Raw genomic sequence first — 6,995 nt, forward strand, 5'->3', positions numbered from 1 at the left:
ACCCCACCCAGATTTTCAAGCCAACTATCTAGGAATCCTCATGGAGGTCCCCTCCATTCCTCACTCCCTCTCTGCCTGCAGCCCAGTACAGGTCCTGCCATAACCCCCACTACCAGTGAGACCAGGACACCCTGATCCCCAGAGATCTTCAGCACCTCCTAGTGGGTCTTCCTGCCTGGACTCTTGGACCCTCTTCAATTTATTCACAGTAGAGCTGCTGGTGGATTTTTAAAGAACATTAAACCTGTCACTACTCTTCAGCCTAAACACTCAAGGCTGGCTACGACATCTAGAATGAAACTCAGCCCTGTCTCCCTCTCAGGCCTGATCTGCCCCGTCCTCCACTATTAATTCTTTGCCAGCCATATGGCTGTGCCTCTTCCTTGAACACACCAAGCCCACCCTTCCTGCTGGCTCTGGGCTCTCCACAGTCCCGTTCCTCAGAATGTGCTACCCCACCTAGGCACTGGGGAGTCGTGTCTTAAAGGTCCTTCGGGATCTCTTTTATGTCCCCACCACCACCATCACAACCGTGTAACTCTCTGCAAAGCCCTTAACCCATCTGCTTGGTTTCTTGTTTATATTGTGTGTTTATTATCTGTTCCCTCCCTGCCTTGCTCACCACAGTCATACCCGTGCTTGGGGTCTTGACTGAGCATGATGGTCTCAAGAACCACTTGAAGGGTTAAGATAGAATGGATATCTGAACTGACCCAAACAGAGGGGAACCAGACTGTGAAGTCTCTTTCAAAAATGGGCATCACCAAGATGAGAACAAGCCATCTACAGGCCAATGAGGTCATCGTTCTTCTAATCCCCAAAGAACAAAGATTAATGAAAGTCATGCCTGCAAGTCCAGACAAGGACCCTTCCTTCTAATTCCTCCTTGAAATCAATCTCATCATTGTAATGAGCACATTTAACATTATGGCCAACTTGAGCTTGATGGTAAATCAATAACACGAGGAATCACAGAGAAGAACGAGCCCATGGTATAATCTGTAGGCTCAAAACTTCAAAGAAATGTTACTGCTACTTTCACCCTTGGCTCTTGGAGCTGGCCGCTGGGGGCTGTGCAATGAGTAATAGCCTCATAATTGTGCCATGGATCAACCGTCTGTGTTCTCTTTCACTGGGATTCGGATTTTGATCTGTCATATTTTAGTAATTACAATTCAGGATTATATTTCAGGAAGAAAATGTGTTTGAAGCCAAAAGTATAGATCTTAAGTTTAGTCATTAAAAAAAAATGCACCAACCCAAGAGAGGTTTTGTGAACCTCTATGGGATAACAATCTAGAAGCCAGAGTGGCCTATAGCTGGGCCAAGTCAAAATTTAATGCTATTCCTATTCAAATGGACGAGTTCTTTGGATGTTGTTTGTGAAAGGGAGATAAATGCAAAAAGATCTCCGAAGGCCAAGGAGCCATATGACCAAGGAAGAGGGCAGGAAGTCCAGCTTGACAAGAAGTGGTTTCTGAAGGGGACATAGGGATGACAGAAGCATGTCGTAGGCTGCCCCAAGACAGTAAATCACCATGCCCCACATCTTGTGTTAGACCCGCTTTTATCATCCTGGAGGTTGGCAACTAGGTGCTCTTAGCCCTCTCTTCAGAGCAGATCAGGATAGCAGGCCCGAGGGTGTCCTTAAGGATGTGGTTAGACAAAAAGAGAGACTGAGGGAAGGGGTCTGTGCTCTAGAAGGCTCCAGATCACAGAGCAGTCATCACGGCGGGTTTGACCAAAGTAGCCCCAGATGTGAAAAGAAGACAGTATAATAAGAACGACTAGGGTTTATTAACAAAAAATATGCAGGGCTTTTTCTCCGGGGGGTCCATTTTGCCCTTTGGCACAGTTGGCATTCTCAGACTCCATACGACAAATAGCTATAGGCTTTCATCTTAAAATTCTGATGTTAAGATCTTTTTTTGGTGGGAGCAGGGCTGAGTGGCTCAGTTGAAGTGTCTGCCTTCAGCTCAGGGTCCTGGGCTCCCTGCTCAGGGGGGAGTCTACTTTTCCCTCTGCCCCTCCCCCACCTTGTGCACTCTCTCTCTTGCTCTGTCTTAAATAAATAAATAAATAAATAAATAAATAAATAAATAAATAAATAAATAAAATCTTTTTTAAAAATATTTTTTTTTTGGGATCCCTGGGTGGCGCAGCGGTTTAGCGCCTGCCTTTGGCCCAGGGCGCGATCCTGGAGACCCAGGATCGAATCCCACGTCGGGCTCCCGGTGCATGGAGCCTGCTTCTCCCTCTGCCTGTGTCTCTGCCTCTCTCTCTCACTGTGTGCCTATCATAAATAAATAATAAAAAAATTAAAAAAAAAAAATTTAAAAATATTTTTTTTTAAAGTAGGCTTCATGCCCACCATGGAGCTCAACACAGGGCTCAAACTCACACCATGAGATCAAGACCTGAACAGAGAACAAGAGTTGGACACTCAACCAACTGAGCTACCTAGGTGCTCCTGATTTTAAAATCTTCATGCATTTTCTAGTATGTGCTGGCTTAAAGCCTGAGGAGAATAGCATTATTCGTGTTGTCTTAAGTTCTAATAGTCAACTCAATATCTTTGTATTCTAGGTGTTGGTTCTGTGACTTAGAGATGTGGGTTGGATGGAGTGACCCCTCCTTACCCACCGTGTGAATCCTGCTTTAGGATCCATTCAACAGCCAGAGATCTAGGTAAAGGATCTTGGCTTTTGTGTAGTCTCTTATCTCCCATGTGTTCTACAAATTCCTATCCTTCTTCCCTGTCTGGGGTCAGGCTTTCAACACTTCTTACCTGGTGAGAATCACCTGCTTCACTGCTCAGACTCCTTGTCCTCCAGACTGGCATCTTCAGTCCAGCCTTCCATTGCAGCCCCTGCTTCTGTTCTAAGGTACAAATACAGGGACACCGGGGTGGCTCAGTTGGCTAGGCATCTTACTTCTTTTTTTTTTTTTTTTTTTTTGCATCCTACTCTTGATTTCATCTCAGGTCATGATCTTAGGGTTGTGAGATCAAGCCCTGCATCCAGCTCTGTGTTGAGCAAGGAACCAGCCTAAGATTCTCTCTCTGCCCTACCACCTTCCTCTCCAAAAAAAGTAAATAAGGTACAAATACACTCATGCTGATACTCACTCAACATGGAGGGGTGCCTCTAGGGGAATCGTTAGAATGAGAGACTGAATCTGCCATGATTGTCGCCTTTCCCACCTTGACCTTCACCCTTCTACGCTTCCAGTTCCATTTCATGGCTCCCTACCCTTCTGGGTCACCCACATTCCACCTCTGCTAGACCACAGGTGGCTTTGTGGCTATAATCACATTCACGTTTTCTCTTCTGGAAGGGTGTTTCCTCCTCTGTCCAGTTCACTTTTACTCATCCCCCAAGGGGTAGTGTTACCTCTGCTGGGGAGTCATGGATTCTCAGACTTGACTCCAGGTCTCTTCTCAGTGTGCCCATCATCCCCAGAGCATACAATATGCTCCCAATGAACAATTCACTGGTTCACGTGCGGCACTTAACTGTGATCTCTCAGAGGGCAGGGCAGGGTGTTTCCTGGCACATAGCAGCCATTCAACACATGCTGGTTGAATGACTGTGGAGTGGATGAATGGCTGGGACAAGATCTGTTCTTATGGTTATTGCCAAAAGCTTTTTTGCAAAATGACAGTGCCTGTCACCTGGGCCAAGAGAAACCAGAAAAGAAGCCAGTGTCCCAGCCTGGAGGGCAGAAAATTAGAGGGCAGGTGGATGCACTTGTAGGGGCCATCAAGGAGGTGGCCACAGGAATCAAAGGGAGAAACTGTCCTTAAGATACAAACATGGGAGGCTCTAACTCGGGTTTTAGCCTTTAGTTTTCTCAACATGGACATTTGCTCCAAGACACCATAAATAGAAACAAAGAAAAGGATTGGAAAAGGAATTTGAGACAAAGATTTAAAGAACTTTGGTATTTAAAAAGAATAACCAAATTAAAGGAGAGGCCCTGAGGTAAATAAAGAACGTGTTCATTCAACACAGGACTGATGGGGAGACATCCAGGGACTCTGCAGTGCCATTTCCCTGAGCAGGCATCGACACTAGGAGCCGGAGGGCGTGGGATTCCCTCTGGAGGAGTGACAAGAGGAATCTCCATCCATCTAGTTTGCCTTCGTGCCGTCCTGAGGATCAACAAATCACTGACATCTCAAAATTTCTGCTGCAAGAGCAAAGGCAGGCCAGAACTATCACCAGAAAGCCACTAAACATCCCCACTGCACCTGGAAGGGGCACAAGCCAGATATGCTCTGGCTGACGTCCCCATGTGCCAGGTCCTGGACAGCAACACTGCAGGTCCAGAAGCTGAACCTAGGATTGATCGGACATAGAAACACACTCACATTAACAAAATTTCCAAGAGGTATATGTATAGATCAGAACAACCTGAGAAATAAAGTGCTAAGAAATAAAATGCCAAGTAGCCCATAATCCTCATGCCTACAGATCTGTGTACACTCCCTCTAAAGTCACACTGCCAAGTGAGGGGCACTGGGGGACACGGAGTCTAGCAAAGGCTACTGGTTTGGTGACCCTAAGCCTAATGCCAGGGGACTCTGCTAGCCAACAGCCTTGTCTCCACAGTAAGGTGGGATCTCAGCTACTCAGCAGAGACTTGGATTTGGGAGCATCTGGATGGCTCAGTCAGTTAAATGTCTGACTCTTGATTTTGGCTCAGATTATGATCTCAGGATCAGGTTGTGAGATCCAGCCCTTCATTGGGCTCCACATGCTCAGCCTGCTTGAGATTCTCTCTCTCCCTCTCCCTCAGCCACTCTGTCTCCTTCTTTTCCTCCCCCTGTATGCTTGGAGAAATGTTCTCTCTCTCTCTCTCTTTCTCTCTCTCTCTCTCTCTCTCGAAGAAGAAGAAGAAGAAGAAGAAGAAGAAGAAGGAAAAGAAAAAAGAAACTTGCATTTGAATGGACTTTTTTAATTTAATTTAATTTTTTTTTTTTTGCTTTCTGCCTATACCTCTTCTGGCCCCTCTCTTCCTCAGAAAGGACGTAGGGGATTAGGTTTAAGTAAGACTTTTGGAAATAATACCCAAACTAGTTGATGTCATAGTTTGGAGCTCCCAAAAGCAGATACTGTGATAAAGACTTGGGTGAAGATAGTTTTTTGGAAGATGATCCCAGGAAGCACAAGGGAGGACATGAGGAAAGGGAGCCAAGGAAGGGAGAAAAGTCAAAGGTTCATTAATGATCAGGATGCTCCTTGTTCCTCACTAGGGCCCATCTGAGATACCATGGGAAGCAAGCCCAGTAAAGTATACTTCCACTAATTCCCTTCTCCATTGGTTGAAGCTTATTCCTGGAGGCATTTACTATCCCCCGTACCTCCAAGCTATGCTTCAAGTACCAAACAAAGCCTTCAAGCAGAGGGGAAGAGAGAGAAACCAGAGTCCATGGATGCTTGGAATCATCTGTAAGTGCCTAGGAATTCACAGGCACCCACTCGGACTGTGCTGTAGCTGACACCTCCCCGGCCACTGCTCTGGGATCGTGGTCCCACAGCATTCAGCCCAAGAATTCAAGCCCAAGAATGGAAATGATACTCATTGAAAAGGTTGTTCTTTTTTTCCCCAATGGTTTCATTTACTGTGAACTATAAATGATTCATAATTTGATTTTCCCCACTTGTCACAAAATGTGAATTTTCAGTTCATTTTAAAGATTAATTTTTAAACTTAAACCAACCCCTAAAAAAGTAGTGATATTTAAAATCATCTTTCAGTTCATTTCTATTTTAATATAGAAATTAACAGACCTTCTCAAGATTTAAGATTCTGTCTTTTTATTCAATTAATAGCTTACAATTAAACATTTATTATTGCTATTAAGGACAACTAAAAAATTATTAATTGTGCCTAAATTACAATCAAGTCAAAATTTTCCAAATGAAGATATAATACTAAAACATTTACCCTCCTTTCTGCTTATGATATAATTACAGAGACAGTCAACCTACTATTTATCTAGAGTATTTATTCAACCACATTATAAACCATTAATTTTTAGAGAAAGTTTAGTTACCAAACACTCTTGGCTTATGCTTGAGTGTCTAGAGTATAATCTTTATTGTTCTTCCAACTGTGATAGTGAGTGGCAGTGACAAAATTTCTGATATCTGCCACTTGTAGCTGAAGTGCTATGATGGAAGAAGTGTACCATGATTTAAAGCCAACAAAAAAAAAAAAAAAAAAAAAAAAGCCAACAAAAAAGCAAAGGCATAGGAGAATTCCAAGAACAGTATTTGAAACCTGCAGCGGTATATGCCCCTTCCAACAGATAGTGAACACAGGGGCTTCAGGGAAGAAGGTTGGAAGGGCTGTAGCAGCTCGAGCCCTAGGAATGCTCCAAATGGCCCTGCTGGGATTTGCTTCTAGAACAGGGCACACACAGAGGAGAAACCTCAGGAAATGAATCAAAACTGTCCAGGACGGGCAATAGAGACAAATGTGAAGAGAAGATCCAGACCACAGTGGGGAAGGGGACTGGATCCAGGAAAGTTTGCTCAGAAAGCAAGGCACCGTATGTTTGAACAATATGCAAAAACAACAGAGTGGGGAGCTCTCTAGATTTAGAAAAGCTTTTCTGAACACTTCTTCAATTGGAAAGTTCGGGAGAACCAATTCTACTTAAAAACGAGTAACAGATGTGCTTATTTTAGCAGCACATATACTAAAATTGGAACGATGCAGAGAAGATTAGCATGGCCTCTGTGCAAGGAAGACACTCAAATCTGTGAAGCATTCCATATTAAAAAGAGAGAGAGAAACAGAAAATATTGAGGTCAAATCCCATACAAAATGACTATAATAGAGTAAGAAGCAGAATAAACATTCATACAGACAATCAAAGCATGCCAGAAAGATGTGGCAACGGAACAGATCTGAATTAACCTATTATCTCAAAATAAGCTAAAATGATATAACATATGGGTAAACAATACTTAGGAAGACCCAGA

General features: G+C 43.8%; 1 non-coding gene across 1 annotated transcript; it reads left to right on the plus strand.

Annotated features, from left to right (window-relative positions):
• Window positions 1-6,685: 6,685 nt before the first annotated feature.
• LOC112672661 (U6 spliceosomal RNA) lies at window positions 6,686-6,792 on the plus strand. The gene has a single exon (XR_003144401.1). It is a non-coding gene; the product is annotated as a U6 spliceosomal RNA (small nuclear RNA).
• Window positions 6,793-6,995: the final 203 nt, after the last annotated feature.

Source organism: Canis lupus, chromosome 28 (assembly GCF_003254725.2).
Source record: "Canis lupus dingo isolate Sandy chromosome 28, ASM325472v2, whole genome shotgun sequence".
NCBI classification, from domain to species: domain Eukaryota; kingdom Metazoa; phylum Chordata; class Mammalia; order Carnivora; family Canidae; genus Canis; species Canis lupus.